Genomic DNA, 12,637 nt, shown 5'->3' on the forward strand with positions numbered 1-12,637 from the left:
TTGGGCGTTACTTAAACTTAAAAGCTCTGGGTGGCAGGAATGGTTGTCTGACATACTCTGGACTGAAAGCCCTGTATTTTGGTAGTACTCAGTATTTGTGGAAGCTGAGGTCAGCTTTGTTGTATTTTCTTTTGTTAATAAATGTTTAATTTTATGCATTTTAAATGTGCTGCAAGTCATCTTCTCACGCCTACCCTAGTTGGGAACCCAGTGACAGTGTCCAGACCTTTTAGCACATTCTTGGCTCAAACGTCATCATGGAAGTAGCTCTGGGAAGGAAGAGCTTTGCTCACTTACCTTTAACTGAGCTGTCTTTGTTGCTGCCTTGCAGAAAAGCTTCTCTGTCAGTCTGTTGTTTCCCACAATTTTCTAAGGGAGCCCTGTTGTGTATGCTGGCAGTGAGTTGTGCTCCTCACCCCCTGTGTTTCTTCCCACTCTCCTTTTAACTCTCCATTTTCTCTGTCTTTTCAGTCCTTGCCTCTCTCTCCCACCCCTCTTTTTCTATTGTTCCATTAGGTTGCTTTGCTTCTTTTTTATTTCTTTACATCCTCTGCCTGTTCCTCACACCGGAGGCTACACGTGTCTCCAAATGTTTGCAAGAGTGGGACATCCAGCGGTGACTCAGTGGGGCTGGGCAGCATGTGTTTTTGCAGCTGCTGTGGGAATGGCAAAAGAGATGCTTGAAAAAGCAGGCTGCTGTTTCAGCCTGCAGCTCTGTATGCCTGAGTTACTGTCTGGATTATAGGCCACCATAGGAGCATGAGGAGGTGGGGGATGAGCAGGGAGGTATAAAGTAGCCTCTGTTTTCCAGGAGCGGTGGGAGCCCATAGTATGGAGGATTGGTCACACAACTCTCACCATAGGGTTGTTCGTCTCTGCGCCAAATTAGATTAATAGATGTTGGGGGCTGGAAGGGACCTCATGAGGTCATCATGTCCAGCCCCCCTGCACTTGGGCAGGAAAATCCCTTTCACAAGTCTCCTAACTCGTTCCTGATCTGGCAATGGCTGCATTTGCAATAGGATTGGAAGAGTGGAGCCACACTTATAGTCAAGTCAAACTCTGATTAGGGGCAGTACATGGCCATCTACTGTGCAGGGGGGGAAGGATGCACAAGTTCCTCCTAGGTCTGCTCTTTCTTCTCATTCAGCAGCAGCTGATCACAGATATCACAAATGCAGGGGTAAATAAGCACTTAAGTGAAGCTAGTTATACCAACTACCTGAGAGAGGGTAAAAGAGTAGGGAGTTTCTAGGGTTCCATCTCCCAGGTCTGTAGGAGCTGCAGGAGTTGGGTGAGAATGTAGAATATACCCTATAAAGTACAAGGGGTTTTTTTTGGTTTTTTTCCAGCTACTATATTCCCCTTGCAGGTCAGAGAGCAATAAGAGTCATTATGCTTTGCAGAAGTACAGTGGACCCCTGGGAGCTTCCTGTGAGAAAAGTGCCTGTAAAGCACAATAGAGCCCTCTAAAGTGAAGTGAAAAACCACTGAAATACGTTGAAATAGCGTGGGACTCTAATGGCACTTGAGTAAAAACGGCAATTCCATCATACCCAAAGTTAGTAAATGTAGCTTCCCATGCAAGTATCCACACTGTTTTGGTTGTTTCCAATTCCCATAACTAACATTTAAACTAGAGAGATTTTTTTTTCCCCGCCTAGCCTGTTGCATTCAGGTCTTCAGCACATTCGTTGCAAGAGCTAACCAGGAAACTACTTCATACAATCACAGCACAGTAAGAAGCCCTAGGTAGTTGCTGCGTGCTAGACACATTAGTGAATGTGCAGAGGCATGGTGACATGCCTTGATTTGTTGCCATGTGATGGCTGTGAGCCAGGTTGTGTTTGGCTGCTCTCTGTGGCTCAGGAGAGGGAAGATAATGACTTCGAGCATCTGTTTTGGGAGTAAGCTGGGATGAAGAATCTACTGGGAACCTGGACATTATATTATCAAGTTCTGTGAGGGTTTGGCTGGGACATAAGTGGCTGTGCCTGTGGGTAGGCCCTGTTGGGGGCAACGAGGAGGCTAGCAGCATGGGGTAACCCGAGCTCTGGTAACTCTGGGTTACCAGAGGCCAGGGGAGACGTCCAAGAGACACTCTGAGATGTAAACCGAGAGCAGGAGCCAGGGGTCAGAGAACCGATGACGAGTTCCAGAGAAAATCTGAAATCAGGGTCAAGGAAGCCAACCTGAGTCAATCTGTTAGGAAAACCACAGGGAGCAGAACCAGTGCTGAGTTTCAGGGGAGATCCAAGATCAGGGTGAGGAAAAGCCAAAGCCAGGTCAGAAGTCAGGAGAACCAGGGAGATCAGTAAACCCAATGCTTGCTGCAACAGGCCCAGGCTGTGTGGAAACATGCCTGTAGCCTGAGGCTGCAGGTGTGTTTAAAAAGGGGTAAGTGGTGCTTTCAGCAACCAGTCTGGTTGCAGAGACCTGGGTCAGCATCCTTAGCTGGGGATCAGGGGCAGGTGTGGTAACTCACCATGCTTGGCCCAGCCAGGCCTGCTTGATCAGCACCCCTGACAGGTTCAAGTTCCATTTGCCCTGGAGCCAGTTTACTGGTATTGCCATCCATTGATCTCCCGTGGATATCCATCCCCCATGGGATCCCAAGCAAGGAGATTGCTGTTTCAGAATTAAGAAACTCCATCAAAAGGTGCAGTTTCTCTCTAGCTCAATAAATTAACAACAGAACAACTGATTTTTCAGCAAATGATAAAAGCTTATAAAATTATATACTGGAAGGAAGTAGGATTGCTTAAAGTTTTAATCAGTAAATAGCCACATATGTTGAACACTGGCTTGGGCAAATTAAAAAAATGAGGGGCTGTTTGCGTTCCAATTATTTGCTTTTACTTAGGAGCACTTCTCGAAACAAAACCTTGCCATAAGTATCTGGAGTTTTAAATCTTTAATTTCTACTTTAAAAACACTCCACTAAACTGGAATTTTGTATGATTTGAGATGACTTAATTGAGCAGTTTCCCTCATTCAGTCATGATTTTGATCATTTTTTAAGCTAAGACTTATGTTTCTGGTAATAAGGATCAAGTAATAGTGCATGCTATGGGGTTATGATGCATCAGACGCACTGGCTTTTGATCTCTACTCTTAAAAATATTAAGATACAGTAAGTTATTTTTTCTATATTGAGGCAGCTGTTTGTCAGCTGTAATCTATTTTTTCCCCAAGTGCTCTTTTATTAGTAAAGTTTTTTTTAATTTGTTGTTTCACAACAGCAGGATTTTTTTCCTAATTGTCATGCTTGTTTCAAATCAGGGAATACCCCCCGCCCCAGCATTGGTTTAAATCAATCACTATTTTTTTTATCAGGGTGAAGAATTCAGGATAAGCCTTGATACTGTGCAGCAGTGGTTACATTGCTGCTGCTTTTGGAACTAGTGAATTGTGCTTGATGCATATTATTTAAATAGTATTGGTGGTGAAGGTCATTTTAATTAGCATTTTAGAAGGTTAAATTCTTGGAAGAGCATAGCAACGTTGTGCTTTTGGGCTATGTGCTGTAAGGCAAGACTAGTAATATTGCAGTTCAGATACTCTAAAGAGTTAAAATTGTTCAACACAGAATCCGCACATTTGTTACTGCATAGTGAGGGGGCATGTTAGCCTGCTGACCTTGCAGCTGCAAGGTTAAATCTCCCTGTGTGCTGACTCAGACACAGGATGTTGACAGTTGATCATTCAGTCATCTGTGTGTGCCAGTCCACCTGTAGCATTACAGCTAGCAAAATTAATTACACCGGGTAGAAATTACAATGGCTTCATGTTTTAGGCCAATAAACATTGGCTTTAATGGAAGCTCAAGTGGAGGGGGAAAAAAGGGCTGTTATTCTTAACAATACTCTGCATGTCTGCCCAAGGATAGAATTCAGAGCTTACTTCATTCCAGGAGATGAATTTATTTCCAGAAGATGTAGGATCACAGTTCTTAAAATGAACAAATTTAATTCTCTTTTAGCCATCAGGAAATAAAACACCCAGCCATCTTGAATATGTAGCTGCGTCACTGGTCTGTTACTCCTCTGATATCAAAAAGAAAGAAAGAAATCCATTTGAAACCATTACAATAACAAAACTGCCACATTTTTCACATGATTAATTTTTAGCAGGCATTTGCATGTGTTACTTGGTTTTAGGCTTAGAGGGGATTGTTCAGATTAGGTTTTTGAAGAGTGTTGTCAACAATTCAGTGAAGGGAAGGTCAGGAAATATATTTCTATTAATGAACACTACTTTATTCATCATTTCTGAATCAGGGGGTGCATATGTAAAGCTTATACTTGACTTTTTGTTAAGTTCTATTCTACCATTTTAGTTATATGTCCAAAGTGCCCTTAGCAGGAATAAGATAAGAAAAAGAACTTTAATTTTTATTTTTGAGGTAGTGAGACCAATGTATGATTGATAGTCTGGTTGAATAAGGTCAATCACTGCTGTGTAAGAGCTGTAATATGTTGTGTGATATGCAGTTGATACATTTGGCACTATGGGTAACTAAATCTGGCCCATCCATTTTACCAGTTTTATTCAGTATGTCTCATTAGAAATAAAAAGTGATGTCTCTTATTTATATCTCATCCATTTGAGGTCCTTTCAGTTTCACTGCTTTGGTGGCTAACATGGCAGTGGTAAAAGTGAAAAATTTCATGTTATGGTAAATGGAGTTTTATTGATTCTGTAACACGAAGTTATAGGGAAATGTCGGTCAGGAAGGGGAACAGAACACAAGAGAAGACACAGAACACAAGAGAAACTGTACAATGGTTTCAAATGAACTATTTGCCTGTGAACACTGATGTGAAAGAAATGCTAATGCATAATATGCAGGGCAGGAAGCTATGGAAGACAAAGCATTGCTTCAAGTATTGTGTCTTCCCATTTGTAAAGAAGACAAGTTTTCTTAGTCGAAAAAGAAATATCAGAAGTTAGTCAAATAAGCTGTCGTATGTGTTAAGTTAGGAACTGAATTGTTAAAGATATGCTCCAAAAACAAAGTGATATACAAAGTAGCTGAAGAAAGATATGCTAGCTAAAACAAGGCAGCAAAATATATGAACCTGAAACAACCATGTGTACACAGTGTGTTGAGATAAGTGGCTGAGAATACAACCATTACACAGTGTTGTGTAATGAAGCCACATTCAAAAATGTTATTGGGTAAGTTAGAAAGACTTTGACTTAGAGAATGTTTGAAAACAGCTGAAGTATATTTAAGTACCACCAATAATGATGGGACATTATTTGTCATTCATTGTGCACCCACAAGTATGTCAATTACAGAATTTTGAAGTGTGTAGATATGGAAACAATGTTATTTACAAACGTAATTGAGTTTCTTCAGATGTACTAATGGGGAAACTAAGATGACATTTGTTGATTATAGAAGTCACTTGTGCTGATAGATGAATCAAAGATCCTTTCTTTGAAATGATCTTATGAATGTGTAGTTATACTGTCTATACTGGGAAATGCAATCACATATTTAGGTACTTGAATGAGCTGTTCAGAATAGCCAGAAGAAAAAAATTTGGAAAATGCTCAAAAGACATGTCCATCATAAAGGAGATGTTGAACTTGGAAAATGAAGGCATTTTCACAGAGAGAGGAGCAAAGTATAGCGAACTCTCAATTGAATAATTCATTGCCAACAAACACATTAGAAACAAATCATAAGGTGGAGGTACTCCTTTATAAAGATGTTATAAACTTCATCAGCTCTGCTTCATAAAATGGTGGCTAAGGTGGAGAGAACCAACTAGCTGAAGTTGAAGTCACTGATGAGGATACTAAAGGTCTATATATATATATATCCAGTGTGCACACACAATAAGAAAAGGCAGTGGTATACATTGATGACTTTCTATACCACACAAAAAATTATGTAGAAAAAAAATCTGCTCATTTTTCAATAGATTTCTCTGACATGCTGATGAAATGCATGACCACAAAGCTTTAAAGTTAAGAAAATTTCTGTTAAATTTTTAACGTAATCAGTTGATTACAAAATAAGGACTGCTCGGGTGCATCTACATGAGACGTTTACCATGGAGCTGTCTAATTAGCCCTGCAGTAAAGGCTTAATGTTTATGTTTGTGGCCCTACTAGGCCACAGAAAACTAACTACGCTGCAGGTTGTAAATACAAATACTATCTTGCAGTGGCAGCCTTGAGCGTGCAGCACCACATGTGTAGACAATGATGGGACTTGCTGGAGCATGAGGGTGCTTCAGTGCAGGGCTGCCTGCTGGCTAGCCCTCCACTGGACTGTCCTCATTCCCCAGCCAGCTCCTGTGCAGAACATTGAGCTGGGTTGGAGCAGCCATGGGCTGGCAGGCTGAACCCCCAGGCCACCTGCCAGCTGGGGCTTCTCTGACTTAACTCAACCTGCTGCACTCCTGGGTGCACATGAAAATGCAGTGCCTGGGACCAATAAACTCCAGTGCAAAATTCGCTGGTGTTTATTGCTCTGTACTAATATCACATGTAGATGCACTTCTTGTGTCACAAGATAATATCTTCTTACTGGTACCAAAGAGATCTTTCATATGTGTCAGTGGGCTTGGAACAAAATATAGGTGTTAGTTTATATCAAAACCCAAGCTTAAGTTTTTTTGTGAGAAAAATACAGTAGAAAATAGGTATGGGATAGTATTATGGTATTTCAGTCTGTCCCTTGCAAAAATCCAGCCTAAACAATTTGAAGTACTCATCCACAATTTATCTTAAGTATTGTCAAAGTGAGTTATTTTTAAATTTTCACTAAGAGAAGCATTTGTTACAAATATAACCTTGCCATTGGTCCAGCGGAAAATGTAGATGAGGACACAGAAGTCACTTCTTTTTAAGAATGATTACATATGAAGAGTTTTTTAAAGTGGCTGGATTAAAATTATGGAGCAAGGAGTATAATCAAGAATGAAGGATCAGTATCACCTTCCCATTGTGAGTGTAAATTTTCAAGCAGGTATATTTTAAACCTACAAATTGTGCTTAAAAGCAAATCATTAATTATAATTAATGTGATCAGATTGGTCATTGCCAAGTGTAAAGTAGAAGATAGGCCAGTTTGGGATTAAAAAGGTGTGAATCTGTGTTATGGACATGAGTACTATGAACACATTGGAAGTGTGATATAACATCTGGGGTCCTTGCACATTTTAATTGCTATCTGGCAGAAGAAGAAAATTATGGAAGTAACAGAGAATATCAGGTACTATAACCTTACAGAACATATTTAACCTCTATTTAAAGACCTTAGTATAGTTTCCTCTTCCTGTAGGAATTTAAGAAATGAATAACTATGCTGCGTAATAAACTATGTTGTGTATGCACATAAAGAGCAGGCAAGATTGGGTAGCAGTAACAAATGAAATGTGTTGGAAACATTTTGAATAAATGTTAGTGTAATTGGAGTGGATTGTAGCATAAAAGTATGATGACAGCTACTACAGTGCTGTAAAATATGAAATTGGATAGTACTGCAGGTGCTAATTGAGTAGATATATATTTTCAAAAAACTGTTTGGGAAGTGTATTCATATGATCCTCCTTCTCTTAAGATGCTTTGCTTTTATCCTTGTAGAAAGCTGCATCAGCACAGATCAAAGTCATCAGGCATATGTTGCTTTACAAATAATGTCTGTTTTCTTTTTTTCAAAGAGATATGCCAAATAAAATAACTTATTAAGCTTTTCAAGACAATTCAAATAAGATAAAGTATATCATGTTGGTGAGCTGTCGAAAACAAATGATGTAATGTCAACATTAGAAAGCTACAGAGAAGAACAAACTATTCCCAAGACACACTGTTAAGCTTTTGTGCCAGTCAGACTGCACTACATTTTACTCCTGGATATGATCTGTAATTCCATCATAACTCCCACAGACAGTGATAAAAATACTTCAGGTGGGACTCAACTACTTGATGGCTCTGGAAACGCACAAATAAAAGTTTAACTTTGCACAGAGCATATTTGACTCACAATTCTCTTTGCTTTTAAGGAGAATCATATCTAATTTGCTGCGCATGTAACTGAAAAGGGACCACAACATACATCCAATACAAGAGCAATGACATGATTCAGATAGGCATCTGCTGAACATCCAGATGTTGTAAAACATTGATGGAAACAGATCGTAACAGGATTAAGTTTCCAGTGAGCTGGCCATTCAGGTCCTCACTGTTTGAAAGGCTAGCAGAAACAAATACTAAACCGCCACTCTACAAAGAATTTATTTCTCTCTGCCTGTCTCCTCCTCCTCGCATTCAGCTAGGAGTTTGAAAGGAAACTGAGCACTAGGATTATGTATTATTTACATAGATCAATACGAAGGAAAATAAAGACTTTACTGTTACTGTTGCACATTTGTGGGACAGTGCCAACTACATTAAGACGTTTTCTCTTGTTTAATATGCAAGATTGGAACTGAAAGACTTTGAGTGTTGTCCTAAGGAGAACTGTATTAAAACATGTTAATTGTCCAGACAAATCTTTAATGCTCTGATAAGATTATAGGGAACTGTAAACAGTTACTAAACTTTGTTGTTGTTGGGAGCAGTGTGCAGCTTGAATTTACACTGATGCAAACTGACAAATGATAGCAAAAAAGAGTAAATGTAGACATCTGGGAAAGAAATAATTAGAAGGGTTAAAGAAAGACAGTCAGTATTGAAAAGCATATATTCTTTTAGGAAGCTTCAGAAGTTTTGGCTTCTGACAGGGATTAGCTCAGAAGCAAAGTATTCTCATCTTATTAAAGGAGAATCATGTTATTAATTAAAATTATTATTGTTTTATCATAATTTCTCAGAAGCTTAAATGTGAAACCTGTTTGTCAGCAGAGGTTATCCAACCTCCATCACAGATATATAAGTTGCAATGGCAGGTTTTTGTCTCAATTTTGGACTGATATCATGCAGTGAAAAAAATCTCTGACTTATTTAATATTTGATTCAAAATTGTGAATCTATTAGCAAAATGAAATAATAGACTTTTCAGACATACTTAGAAAGGGGAAATGGGAAGTTTCAGTGAGCTTTGGGCTGAGCAGCGTTGATGACGGTAACGTTTAGGTAGCACTCAGTTGTCACATTTCTTAGGAGAGACACCTGAGCACTCTCAGAGAGGGAAGATGGTCGGGTGATTAGGGTCTAGAACTTTACATCCCAGGTTCAAGTCCTTGCTCATTCAAAGCCTTCCTGTATAATCTCAGGCATGTCAATTAGCCCTTCTACACCTCAGTTCTCCTTCTGTGAACTGGAGGGTAATAGCACTTCTCTATTGCACAATGGCATTGAAGATAAAATGTTGTAAGATTGTGAGGTGCTCAGATACTGTTGTGATTGGGACCATATAACTACTTCAGAGAAAAGATTGGTTTTGATTGACTGCAAGAGCATTCAGCTCTGTCTGAATCTCTTTAGGCTGTTGAAAAATGTTGTTTCATTCAGGGCATTCTCAGTGGTTTAACAGAGGCATTAACCATATTTTTGTTCTAACATTTTGTCATCTAATGTTTTTGGATGATCCTTGACAGTATCATTTTACTGCTCTTTACAAAAGCACCCATAAGTTACTTAACCCAATGGGAAAGATTTCATTTTTTTAGTATACCAGTAGCTGAAATTAGAAGTTATACTCAAAAATGAAATCTTGCGAACTGTTCCAGATCAGATCGCTGTGTGATATTACTTAATAGAGCACCCTTACCTGGATCTTTAAATGTTCCTTTATTTTGATTCTCTTTGCCACACTAAGCGTTGCTTTTGTACACACAGTGATGTCTGTGTTGAGCATGATAATTCATGTCTTCCATTATGGATATTATTTTTATATAATTCTCACTGGGAATCTCTAAAATTCAGGAATCCAGAGACATTTCCTGAACACGTAAGTTTTGAGGAGGCAATAACTTGTTCCCAAAGCAGTGTGGAAACTTTTGTAGCCAAAGCAGTATTAGCAGATTCTTGACTGTTTGTTGGCCCTTGCTTCTGCATGTTTGTCACATTTCACTATCATGATATGTTTGATTGTACCAAGGAACAGAAGGATTATCTTGGAAGTCTGAAATTTCCCTTTGAGATAGCCAAAAGAAGCCATCAGACTGCTAATCTGTAGTGGAAGGTATATTATAGTAGAGATGAATTGACACAGCAGGGTACAAAAGGGATATAAAAGCCTCCAGGGAAAGATATTTTATTTTGTTTTCATGACTAAGCGTCTGTTTCCTTCTCCAAGAGGTAAAATATTCTGTAGAGTTGGGTGGGGAGGGGAGAGGGATGGAATTATGTTTAGTTTAAGCGGCAATTTGACGGCAATATTGGGGCTCGGGTGGTTTTCATAGGGAAACTTGTCTCATAAAATAACTGAAGGACATAATCAATTGCGAGCAGTTACTCAGACCATTTTATCAAAGGAATTGATTTCCTGAAGACATGGTTTATATGCACTGATATGAAGGAACATCCACATTTTTATTCCAGGCATGGAGAAGATATAAAACATGTTTGTTCTTGCTTTCCTTCCCTCCCCCCAACTCAGAAAAAATAAAAGCTTTCTAGTTCTACACACATATATATATATTAGGTTTTATATGCTTCTTACTAGCTACTTACAACAGGGGTGGGGGTTCCATGGTTAGAGAAATGATGCTTGATGATCATTTCCCATCTATCCTGAAAGTTAATGAGAGGAAACAGATCCTCTCTATATAAGAAGGAAAAAACCTTCCATCAACAAACCTTTTGAAGAGATGGGGACCTTTTGAAAGGAAATGGAGATCCCTTCCTTTCCAGCAATTATGACAACAAGACTGAAAAATAGTCAGGTATGTCCTTAACTATTCGTGTCACTCTCTGTATGCCTGAAGAAGGGTGTTTGTGCCCAAAAGCTTGCAAAGAACAATTTTTCCAAGTATTTAGTTGATCCTAATAAAAGATATCACATCTACCCAAAGAACCTTGTCTGTCTTAACTGTTCATGATGCACATCTGAGGAACCCAGTGGCATAACTACTAGGATGTGTGCCCTGGGTAATGGCAGAAGTGGTGGTTGGGCTGGCTGCGGTGGCGGCTGCTATTCTTGCTCCCTCTCTAAAGGGATGCCCAGAGCTCAACCCACCCCTCATTATGCTAATGGAGCAAACTTGTCCTTCCATGGAGAGTTAGGTGGGAGATGGCTAAATAGTATGCATCCCAGCCCATGTGTCCATCATTTGATCCTCCTGAAACCTGCAATTATGGAACATACAACCTCATCAGCCTTCCAGTAACAAAAGGCATGCTTCCCTTCACGTGACTATATTCTGAAACAAGATTTGTAGTCAGAGGGTGAATTAAACATAAATGGGGGAAGAGTTCATCTTGAATTCTTGCAGGAAGGGACAGACTAGATCAGCGGAGTCCATCCATAAAGTACTGTTTATATCACTGTTTACTTGTAATATGAAATATATGTAAATTTATGGAAATATACATGTAAAATAATGTTGACCTTTGGGCTCCTGGTCAGATGCCAATATGGTCTTGGGTCTTACAAAAATTTCAGTCTCTGTGCGTTGGCAATTTATTTGGATTATATATCTTATTTTATTCTTAATGTGAGCTTTATCTACTTAACAGTCAGATCAGTTTCCCTTTTACCATCAGCTTTGCTAGCACATATAAGTAAACAAACGTATTTATCACCCCTGGGATCAGTAAGTGCTAATAAAGTTGCTGCTGCTTGCGTTTTGGATTTGTTTTGATGACAGACACATCCTGAATTAACTTGGAATGTTTCACTTGCTCCACAGCTTAGCAAGAAAGGTAGAGAGATGAGCAATATAGCAGAACTGCTGTAACAATACAATAGTTAAATTCAGTAAGAGTGCAGGAGTTCTATGTCTTACCTGTTGTGCTGTTAAACTGTCAAAGCTATGTGTTTGCCATAGACATGTGAAGCTTATGGGCTGCATAAGAAACATCTGGATCAATGTGAATAATATTTCCACAGACAGAAACACCAGAAAACACAGTTTTGTCTAAAATCCAATAACTTCTTGTTTACGGTATAATAGAATTAAAAGTCTGAAATAAAATCACAACTGATGTTTAAAAAAAATTGACTGTAGCCTGTCAGAGCTGACTATAGCTTTAGAAGATACACGATTTGCTTAGTTACATGTGGAAGTGCAACAGTCATAGTTTTGCACATGCTAGTTAGACATATGTTTTTAAATGCATATTTTTAAAGATGTGTCTCTGAAAAACTCAATTCTCTTTTTATCCTCTCTAAAAAATGTTTCTTGACATATTGGATCCACAAAATAGAGGAGGCCATGCATTCTTGCTAATTAAGGTGGTCCTGTTTTGGTTCATTGCAAAGCCATTTAATATTTTATTTGGACACATTTACATGAAACATTTACTGCACAGTAGATGAACTAGCTATGCAGTAGACATCTTCTGTCTGTGCGGGCCGGGAGCGGTCCGAGGCCCTCGGGGGCGCGCAGCGGGCTGTGGCCAGCAGCCCTGGCACGTGGGTCGGGGAATTCGGCACAGCGGACTAGAATTAGGCACGGACGTGTAGAGGTTGATTAAAGATTATTTTACTTACACTGTAGATGGTCGTGGT

The 12,637-nt window shown here is 39.3% G+C and overlaps 1 protein-coding gene across 1 annotated transcript in view; it reads left to right on the forward strand.

The window, feature by feature from the left end:
• The window catches only part of MACROD2 (MACRO domain containing 2), a gene marked incomplete at its 3' end in the record, with an annotated part of 924,419 nt that overhangs the window by 840,550 nt on the left and 71,232 nt on the right, over nt 1-12,637 (forward strand). The window lies entirely within an intron of this gene.

The sequence above is a fragment of the Alligator sinensis genome, unplaced genomic scaffold (assembly GCF_000455745.1).
Source record: "Alligator sinensis unplaced genomic scaffold, ASM45574v1 scaffold1139_1, whole genome shotgun sequence".
Classification (NCBI taxonomy): domain Eukaryota; kingdom Metazoa; phylum Chordata; order Crocodylia; family Alligatoridae; genus Alligator; species Alligator sinensis.